Below are 10,981 nucleotides of genomic sequence, written 5' to 3'. Positions count from 1 at the left end.
ATATATATATATATATATATATATATATATATATATATATATATTCATTCCTATAGCCATTTACTATTTTTCTGGCAGGGGCATCATAAGCGTATGTTGAATTGCAACAATGATTTATACCTTCTCCTCCTGATCCGATGACTCCCTCTTGTACAGAAGAGGTTGGTGTTTTGAATAATTTCCAAATAGCAGTGATAGAATTCCATCCTCCCATTCTTCTTGTCTAAATCTTTACATAATTTATTAACTGCTAGATACTTTAGAAAGTGCTTTCTCTACATACATCAGAAAACTGTCAAAGTAAGCTAATTAGTCATTATTGGTTTTAGGTGCTGGTAAGTGAATTATGACTCATGAGGACCCTGTAAACAGTAGAGTGAAATGTTGCCCTGTCCTGCACCATCATGCTCACAGTCCCCACCATGTTCAAGTCCATTGGTACAGCACACCCAATTTCAAATGTAGAACCAAAGACTCAGAGAAGTTACCCTAATGGCTAAATATCATACAGCTGACAAGTACGGGAGTATGTTTTATATTATACTTCATGCTTTATTTTATTTTAAAATATTTTGTTTTCTACATTATTTATTGTGAATAAGAACACATATAATCATTATCACCGGGACAAGGAATATAATTTGTGGTCAATGAACAGAGAGAAGTCATTGGTCAACCATATGATCCTAGCTTCACCATCTAATTTATTATACTGAATCTCTTTATCATAGAGTTCGAACCAACCCACAGCTGACCCTTCAGTGGGTTTTCAAAGGTAGTAAATTGTCTTAGGGGAGGAGAATGCCATCTTTCTCCCCAGAGCAGCTGGTGGATTCAAACTAGGTACCTTTCTGTTGCAGCACAATTCCTTATCACTAGAGCTCCCTGAAAACCAACTCTTTTGTTTTTTAAATCCTTTTTTTGTTTGTTTTGTTTTGTTTTGATGTACCATTGAATCAGATCTGACTTGCACAGGAGGAGATTGCCCTTCCTCCAGCAAACTGCGTGCCTTCAGGATTGCAGTGCAGCTTCTTGCCACTAGGCCACCAGGCTCCCTGAAAACCCACTTTTTAAAAATAATTTTATCCAATATAACATAACAATAACAAAGTTTTGGTAGCTTAGTGGTAAGAAGTTGTGCTGCAATACCAAACATATGCAGTTTGAATCCACCAGCTGCTTTCTGGGCAAAGGATGGACATTCCCTTCATGTGTGATTGACTGCCTCTGAAAACTCACTGGAGGGCCAGCTATGGGTAGGTTGCAATTCCAAGGCACACGACAACAACAACATGACAATAATAAGAGTAATTGGTAAGCTGTTTCCATAAAACTTTGTACTATGAGTGCTTCTGACACATTTCTGAAACTCTAGTGATGGGCAGTAGTCACTGACATGCCCTGTATGTTTGACTTTCTCCCTTTTGTTAAGCATTAGGAGACTCTGGGACACTTCAAGATTTTACACTATGAGGCTTAAATGAGAATTATTTTATTTAAAGAGAAGGAGAAAAGAATACAGGCTATAATTTTAAGCTTCAAGAAACAAAATAGACAAGCAGGGGGAAAAAAATGAAAAAGTCTTAGTTGATGTTACACAAGCGATTTATGCGTCTTCCACATTTCCCATCTGTGAAAGGCAATTTAATTGTCGTTATTTAGGGCTAATTGTCCTAATTTGACAATCTGGTTCATTAGTATATTTTGTAGCTGATTGTATATAAAATGTCCCAAAATTCATCACAGTTATATCTTACTGCTGTTGGCTGTTGTGAAAATGGCCCTGAATCATGGTGATCCCAGGAACAAAGAAGGAAACATTGTCTATTCCTGTCATGGGTGGCCACAAATAGGGCCACAGAGGTAAGGGAGAGCTTTCAATTGCTGGTTTCCAAGAGTAGGCAGACAAACCTTTCTTCCTACTCTGCTGCAGCCCGTCACTCAAATTGAAAGTGTTCAACATCATAGCAACAAGCAAGCATGCATTGTCAGATGGGTAGTCACTACGCGAGGTGTACTCTTAGCAAGGGCCTTTCCTAAAGATGTAAATGAATATATCAAGGTTCTCGCTGGCTCTCCGACTCTCAGAGTTCTCTTTTCTTTGTTTTTATCTTTAATAACATAAGAAAAGAACCTTTAGAACATTAAAATCGTGGCTAAAGTTATTTATCATGTACATGACCACAGGGAAAAAGGAAAAGCCAAAGATGCCACTTGGCAGACTACAGCGTGCCTGACTCAAGCCACTGCTATCTGCAATCACCTTGTATCTATTTGGGAGTTTGACAGTGAATAAGGAAGGCTGAAGAAGTACTGATGCCTTTGAATTCTGGTGCTGGTGAAGAGTATTGAATATAGTAGGTTTGTTTATGTTGTGTACAGTGAATAGGGATGATAGAAAGAGAATTGATGCCTTTGAGTTGTGGTGCTGGAGAAGAGTGTTGAATATACCATAGACTGCTAGGAGAACAAACAGGTTTGCCCTGGAGAAGGTGAGGCCAGAATGTTCCTTGGAATCAAGGATTCTGAAGCTTCATCTGACATACTTTGGGCATGTTGCAAGGAGGGACTGGTCCTTGGAGAGGGACATCATGTTTTAAAGAGTAGAGGGATGGCACAGGAGAGGAAGACCCTCTATGAGATGGATAGATTCTGTGAGAGGAGTGGTGGGAATGAGTGTGTTTGAGACGGTGAGGTTGGCACAGGATAGAATGGCATTTAGGGCTCTTGTACAAAGGGTCGCTATGAGTCGCAAATGACTCGATGGCACACAACAACAACAACAACAACAACAACAACAACAACAACAACTATAGAGCCGGAATCGACTTATAGCTGATCCTCTAGTGGATTTTCAGAGGCAGTTAATCACATGGGAAGAAACTGCTCATCCTTCTGCGGAGCAGCTTGTGGCCTCGGACAACGTGCCCTTAGGCTTGCAGTGCAGCTTCTTGACACTAGGCCACGAGAGCTCCCTGAATAGAATATAGACTGCTATAAGACCAAAACTATTGCGGAAGAAGTACAAGCTGAATGATTCTAGAAACAATGGTGGGAGAGTATCATCTCTTATCTTTTGGGCATGTTATCACAAGTGAACAGTTCCTGCAAAAAGATGTCATGTTTGGTAAAGCAGTGTCATAGGAGAAAAAGGAAGACCCTCAATAAGATGGGTTGCCACAGTGTGCGCAGTAACGAGGCTCAAGTACTGCAATGACCCTGTAGAATGGGGCACTCTTTCATTCTGTGGACACCAGGAGTCTGGAAAAAGGAATGAACTTGATGGCACCTGCATTAAGTAGATGACATAACCCTGCTTGCGGAAACTGAGGAGGACCTGAAGCACTTGCTGCAGAAGGTCAAGGACTGCAGCCTTCAATATGGATTGGAGCTTAACATCAAGAAAACAAAGATTCTCACCACTGGACCAATTGGCAGCATCCTGATAGATGGAGAAGAGATTGAGATAATTAACAATTAATTACAGCTTGCTTGGTTCCACAATCAACACTCTGGGCAGCAGCAGTCAGGAAATGAAAAGACAAACTGCATTGGGAAAAGTCTGCTGTCAGTGTGGAGACTGAGGTGTGCATGATCCAGGTCATCATGATCTTTGCAATATTTGCTATGCCTCAGAAAGCTGGATAATGACTAAGGATGACAGAAGAAGAATCAAGGCCTTTGAGTTGTGGTGCTGGAGAAGAGTCTAGAACATAGCGTGGACTGCCAAGAGAACAAACAGATCTGTCGTGGAAGGGATAAAATCAAATTGCTCCTTGGAGGGAAGGATTGTAAAGTTCCATCTCACGTACTTTGGGCATGTGGCCAGGAGGGATCAGTCTTGGAGAAGTACATCACACTTGGAAGAGTGGAGGGATAACATAGAAGAGGAAGAACCCAGATGAGATGGATGGATTTAGTGAGTGGGGTAAAGGGATTAGGTATGACGATGAGTTTGGCTCAAGTTAGGACAGGGCTCAGAATTACTGTACATAGGGTCTCTATGAGTTGCAGGTGACTCAATGGCATACAACAACAACAACAACATACTGCCCTTTTTTATTTTTAGGAAGTTGGAATGATTATGTTCAATCTCTTTGAGTTGTAGTCCTCCTGTCCTGTTCCCATAAACCACCCCCATTATCCCATTTTCCCTTTTGGGATTAGGACTCAAAACTCATGGACATGGAGTCAGAACTGACTCATAACTGTCCCTTTAGTAGTTTTCCTTCAGTGGGCTATAAATCCAATGAGAGGAGACCATCAACTTTCTCTCTTGAAGCTGTAGGTGGATTTGAACTGCCAGGGAGACAAGGCCTTTTGTTTAGTAGTGCAATTCGCTACAGACAAGGACACCAGATTTCCATTTGGGTATGATGGGCACCAATAAAAAAAATGAAGTGGTTCCAAAATATCTGTATTTTCATGATGAATTTTTTCATGTTAAAAATAAAGATATAAACCATTAAAGGAACAATAATGAAAATATCGTGCTAATTAATCCGTACTGTGACTAATGTTCCTGCAATTGAAACTCAACAATAAAACTGCCTTGTTAGTAGAGTTCTGCTGAATCATAAGCCCCTATTTTTCTGGTGTCCACATGTCGAGCTATTTCAAGTACATTTGTATCAAACTTTTATTACCAATGCTAATGCTGAGTTATTTAGGGGAAAACATGACAAATACTTTCCATCTGGGGGAAAGAAAGTATTGCTCTCATTTCAGTGGGCCTAATTATAACACCAGTTTTCTATTTTAGTCTTTATTTATTTTCCAATTCCCCAGGGTCTGGATAGTATTTAACAATGAAACAAGTGGTGCTCTAGTGTCTAATTAGGATTTTCTTGTAGAATTAATAAGTCATGTCTCATTAACCCTACTGAACTAGGAGTGTTAATCTTCACCTTGGCATTCTAATCTTGAAATAAGTTTGTGAATCAAGTATTGAAGGATGTTGAGCAAACAATTTGATTAGAAGCACTCTGTAGGCGCCAGTCTCATTTTATTGATTGAAATGCATCTGTACACAAATGTTCAAATAATCTTTTCAAGTGGTCTTGAAGGACCTTTGGAGGAAACCACCATCTTGGTTTTCCTCTGGAAAAAGAAAGCAGAATGTACTTTTGCCCTCCACATTATTATTGTATTTTTTTAATGGATTATATGATTTTGTTTTTGGAATGTTCCCGCTCCCCCATGATGGTTTTGTGTTAGTTTATTTTTACTCTGAAGAAGAAAGGAAAAAAATAACAGTTATAGAGAACTCTTATCAGTGTTTTGGCAAAAAATGTTCCTGTCAATATACTGAGTGGGAGGAAGCTGAAATTCACAAGTACATGGTAGAAAGAAAAATGATTTACTTTTGACACTTTGTGAAGATATTCTAGACTTTTCTCCCTTTGCCTTTTGAAAGTAGTGATTGAAAAGGCAAAAAACTGGCCAATGAAGAAGAAATGAAAAGCCGGTTTTACTATCCCTTTGATCCTTCATCATACTTTTGTAAAATCAGCTTGGTTAGGGCCCTTCCATTTTTAAAAGTCACCCTGTTCTCACTTTAGTAATATAGTCCTTGCTCTGTTCTCAGAAACTAAGCTTTTCTTCTATTACAAGTGCCTCATGCGTAGTGGGTGGCTCAGTAAATATTTGCTGAATGAATGGATGAATGAATGAATTAAGTGGGACCTTGGAATGTGTTGAAATAGCAAGTCCTGGCTATGCCTTATGATGAACTCAGCACTAGGAAGCCTTTCAAAAGAAGTTGATGCCATCGCTGGGTACTGGCTTATATAAGGTAAAGTTTAGCAAACTCCAAGACGATTCCCTGCTAACTGAAACGTGTAAGGCAGACTTCATGGATCACAAAACACAAAGGCTTAGAGTAAGTCATGCAGCTTTTACGAAAGACTGAAATACAGATAAACTTTGGTAGCCATTTTGGTTTGGAAAGATGGAGAAACAAAAATAAGAATGTAATAGAAATTGGCTAATATATTGACAATTTTTACAGGCTACAAATTTCTTATATGTTACTAAATGTATAAACTCAGGAGACTGCATACATTGTTCGAATATATGAGCCTTCAAAAGGTCACAGAGCTGCAAAATATTGGAGGTGGTGCTTGAGCCCAGGCCTGACTAGCACTAAACACCATGATTGTCCACTTGTAACCAACCATGCTGCCTTCAAAGGAAATATTAAGGCCTTTAAATAACCAGACACTGGTGGCTTAGAGGTAAGAAGCTGTTCTGCAATCCTAAACATAAGTAAATTGAATCCCACAACCTGCTTTGTGGGAGAAGGGTCTGTTGCATTTCTAAGGCACACAACAAAACTGAATTTATGTCTCTGTCTCTTTTATCAAGTCATTCTGAAGAGCCAACGCCTCTTCCACTCAAGAGTCTTTGTATAATATTTTCCTCTTCACGATGGATTGTACCCAGGACTCGTATTATCAGAATATGATGATATTCTATATATATGTAGTGACATTTTCCTCTCTCTGTAGCTGGATTTGAAGACGGAACCCTCCTGTGCTATGGCTGTTTGTTCTTATGTGCTGTCAAGTAAGAACTGGTTCCTAGTTGACCCTCCAGTAGAGACAATAACTGCAAGAAAATGACCAGGGTCAACAACTACATAAACAGGAGAGGGATGTCTATAACAGTACTATGCTAAGGTTTTCTTTTTAAATATAAAAATGTTAAATAAAAACATTGTATATGTTAAGATACATGAGGGGTGAGGCTGGAAAAATACAGCACACATATGACGTTAAGAAAAAATCAACTTTTTCTGTTTGGAAATGTATTAAAAATATATGTGCCACTAGAGGGCTCCCTAACATTCCACAATTGTTAGAAGCGCGGACTCTCGCAGCAGAGGCAATATAAAAATGATCTATAATTTATAGTCCTTATTCACATTAACATTTGCATGTTTGTATAAAGTCTGAATATGGAACTTTATTATTTTAAGGTCTACCAAAGTTAAAATGTACTTATGGTAAATAATTTAGCAATGCAAATGTAAATAGGCACCTGATAGAGGAAGGCATCCTGTGCTCTGATGAACTCAATTTCTTTTGTGAATAAAATCAAGAAGGGGAAAAATTTAATCTAGTTTTCTGTTATTTTACTTTTTGATTAATACCAAATGAAAAAAAATTTAAAAATTTACCAAAAGAATTATTGTACTACTTACTAAATCATCATGCATTGATATGAAATCTATTTTTCTAGATCTGTGGGGGAAGCTCTGGTGGCACGGTCCAAAGATGTCCACTGCTAAGTAAAAGACCTTGTACATACAGTGGTTTGAATCCATCAGCAGCTCCTAGAGACAAAGATGGCAGTTTCCTCTCATTAGGATTTACAGCCTCAGAAACCTGCTGGAGAGTCCTTATGGATCAGAACTGATTGGATGGTAGTGAGTTTGAGTAACTATGGGTTCTGCATCTACAGATTTTAAACCCACTGAAGAAAAAAAAGAATTTGAGTGAAAATGAGTAATTGCATGTCAAAAACACTCCTGTCAAGTCTAAGAAGGGGGGAGCATGCAATGATATTTATGAGGGAGCGTGCAGTGACACTTATAATGCATGTATACTGTATTACCTTTTACTAATAATCTGGAGATGATTTAAAGTATGTAGGAAGATATGAATAAGTTATACATAAATCTACACCATTTTATATATGGTACTTGAACCTTTGTATTTTGGTATAAATGGGGTCCTTGAACCAAACCTCTGTGATTATGACTACAAATATATACAGTTGGAATGCATTAACTACTTTACATAAGTCTTGATACCAGCAGTCAGGAAGTAAGAAGATGTATTGCCTGGGGAAAGTTTGCAGTTAGGAACCACTCCAAATTATTGAGGAGTAATGATGTTAGTTTGAGGACTAAGGTGTGTCTCATTTGGGCCATGGTTTTTCCAATCACTTGATTTGAATCTGAGAGCTGGACAATGAATAAGGATGGCAGAAAAAGAATTAATGCCTTTGCACTGTCATGTTGGAGAAGAGCACTGAACATCTCATGGAGGGCCAAGAGAACAAACAAATATGTCTTGGAGAGGATGCAGCCAGAGTGCTCTTTGGAGGCAAGGATGATGAAGCTTCATCTCAGATCTTTTGGGTATGTTGCTAGGAGAGGCTATTCCTTGGACAAGGACATGATGTCTGGAAGAGTTGGGGGTCAGCAAAGGCGAAGAAGACTCTTGGCCAGGTAGACTGACATGGTGACTTCTGTGATGGGCTCTTGTATGTTGGGAAATGTTAGAAACAGGGTTCAGAGCTTTTGTTCATAGGATCACCATGAGTTGTACTCAATTCGATGGCACCTAACAACAACAACAACAACACCAACAACAACAACGATGATACTGTTTGGAAGGCCTGGTAGTATGTCCATAAGGAGTTGACTGCTAATCCAGAGATAGTACTTCTCTGGAAGTTTGAATCCATGGCAGAAAGATGGGTAATCCATTCCCATGTGACTCATAGCCTTGGCTAACCTGCTGAGAGCCAGCTCTGAGTTGGTTCCAACTTGACAGCACTGAGTTAGTCAGTTATACATTTAGTGGCATATTTGGAAATGCAGAGTGTCTGTCCAGTAAATCAGGAAACACAAGCAAGTATGTAGTGAGTGATTCATGAACATATTAGAGATGATATGAAATATCAATGTAGTGCATATCCATCCTTGCATTTAAATTTTAGAACCAGCCTAAAATTCCTTCATCTCATTGACTCAAGTATGCACATTTGAAGATTATTTTTTTATATGCCTGAACATGAAAGACAGACAGACAATTATTACTTGATAAATGTAAATATTAAGCAGCTGTCAGGACCAGCAGAAGAAAGGAAAATAATCCATTTTTATACTGAATACATTTTTCTGAACTGATTTGAGCTTCTTTGAGTAAATAACTCTACAAGGCCATTGATTTGCATTTCTCTGATTTCAGAATGAAACATGGCTAAGTAATTTAATGTCATAGACATGACTGGCTCTTCCTGCAAAGTGAAGAGCTAATCTACAACTCATCATATTCAAAGGTCTCTGGGATTCTTTATAATTTCCTCAGCCATAAACTGGTGTATCAACCATAAACCTAAACTTCATGCACAAGCCCAGCATATAACATCTACTTTGAAACCTACAGTTTCATTGTAATAATTTTAAAATAGCACAAATTGGAAGTTCATTTACTCAGCTCATATGTTACCTCTTTTATCTTCTCAAGTTATTAGAAAAGCAACGGTCTCCTCAAAGTTCTTTCTACATGTTCCTGAATTTTAATATAAAGCATTTAGTATAAAATTAACTTCACTATCATAATTTCTCTTTCCTTAAGATCAAATTCAGTTCATTATTTTTCCTTTAGTATTAAGGATAAGCTATACAGATAGATCATAAGGACAATTTCAAAGGTCACAGAATAATCAACAAGAAGTGAATGGATTTGCAAGGCGGGTTTTCATCCCTCAGGACAGCAAATTAAACTAAGTGTATTTAGTGCTCTAAGCGACCATGGATGGAATAATCCTTCCCATATGATTTTATTAGGATTTTCTCTAATTCCAATAGGTATCTCCAAACAGCCCACATATACTGTCAGGGAGGACCTCTCTTTCTTTCTATACTAATATTCCATATTAATTGTTTAGTATTAGAATCTATGGCTTTATCCCAGTTGGGTAAAAAATTATGACCTTACCTCGCTGCTGAAACCCTGACCGATTTGACCCAATGTTCCACATTTATTATAACTCTTGGCCTTTTCTTATATTGTTCGTCAATATTTACAAGCTTGACAGTCTGATTAAGGCACAGCTCAGGAAATTACTTCAAAGGAGGGTGGGCGGAGAATAAAAGGCTGAAGGAGAATAAAAGTCTCAACTTAGTATTTTTCACTCTTTTGTTCTATATTGTTGCTATGTTTGAATCAAGATCTTGAAATGCAAGCTGAGCCTTATGATTTCTTTTGAAGCACTTGGGATGAAAATTCTTGGGCTCAGCCTTACAAGTGTGTGCTCCGAGTCTCATTTAAACAGGTCAACTTGGTGGCAGGTATGCGTGGGCCTGTATTCTTCTCCACACACACATATCCCCCACTAATGCAAGCTCTTCCTTCTCTTTCTCATACATTCCTGAATTTGGGAAATTAGGACCAATTATTTTCCAAGTTGAGACTGCAGACAATCTACGAGCATCCTACCACACCTCAGTTAAAGAGAAAAATGTGATGTCTGGACATGTGTAGTCTTGTGGAAAGGAACCTTATTTCACTCATTGACTAGCACGGCCGGCAGTATTTCCCCAGAGATGGTCTGGTTTTAAAAAAAAAAATCGATATCAACTCTTGACACATTTTCATTTACATCAGCGCATGGCTTTCAGTTGGGGCACAAATCAATAGGCAGCTTTTAACACTGCCCAACTATTTCTTCCTACTGGGCTTCGGGAAGGCCATTTGCCTCTAACACACTGAGTTTCTTGGGGAGGAAGTTTAACTGTTTTTCCCGTGACTAATCACAATGGCCTGAACTGTGGCATTAATCACATGACATTTTCTTCATCACCACTTACAGCCAATTGACTTTTTACTTAGTGAAGGCATTTGAAGGAGGCGACAGTTGTTCTAGGGGGGTCAGGAGTCAATGGCAAGAAGAAATATTTAGTTCAAAAACATATATAGTGTATGGCTTCTTTCGCTGACACCATGTTGGACAGTTAATACAAGCTGTATCACTTTATGTCCTGGATCTCACAGACAAAATAGGAAGTAGGACTTGTTTAAAATTAAAGTGCTAGCTAAGAGTAATAGTCTCTGCACTGGACACGATTTATCTGTGCTTTTCTAGAAACCAAAAGTCACATTAGTGGTCACCAGCATGTGGGAAAGTGTTTCCTTTAACTTTTTGACTGAATTATTTCTATTTTCAAGCTAACATGAAGATTCAG

Source organism: Elephantulus edwardii, unplaced genomic scaffold (assembly GCF_000299155.1).
Source record: "Elephantulus edwardii isolate Elephantulus edwardi_28Jun2011 unplaced genomic scaffold, EleEdw1.0 scaffold00002, whole genome shotgun sequence".
Classification (NCBI taxonomy): Eukaryota; Metazoa; Chordata; class Mammalia; order Macroscelidea; family Macroscelididae; genus Elephantulus; species Elephantulus edwardii.
This window is presented reverse-complemented; position numbering follows the sequence as displayed.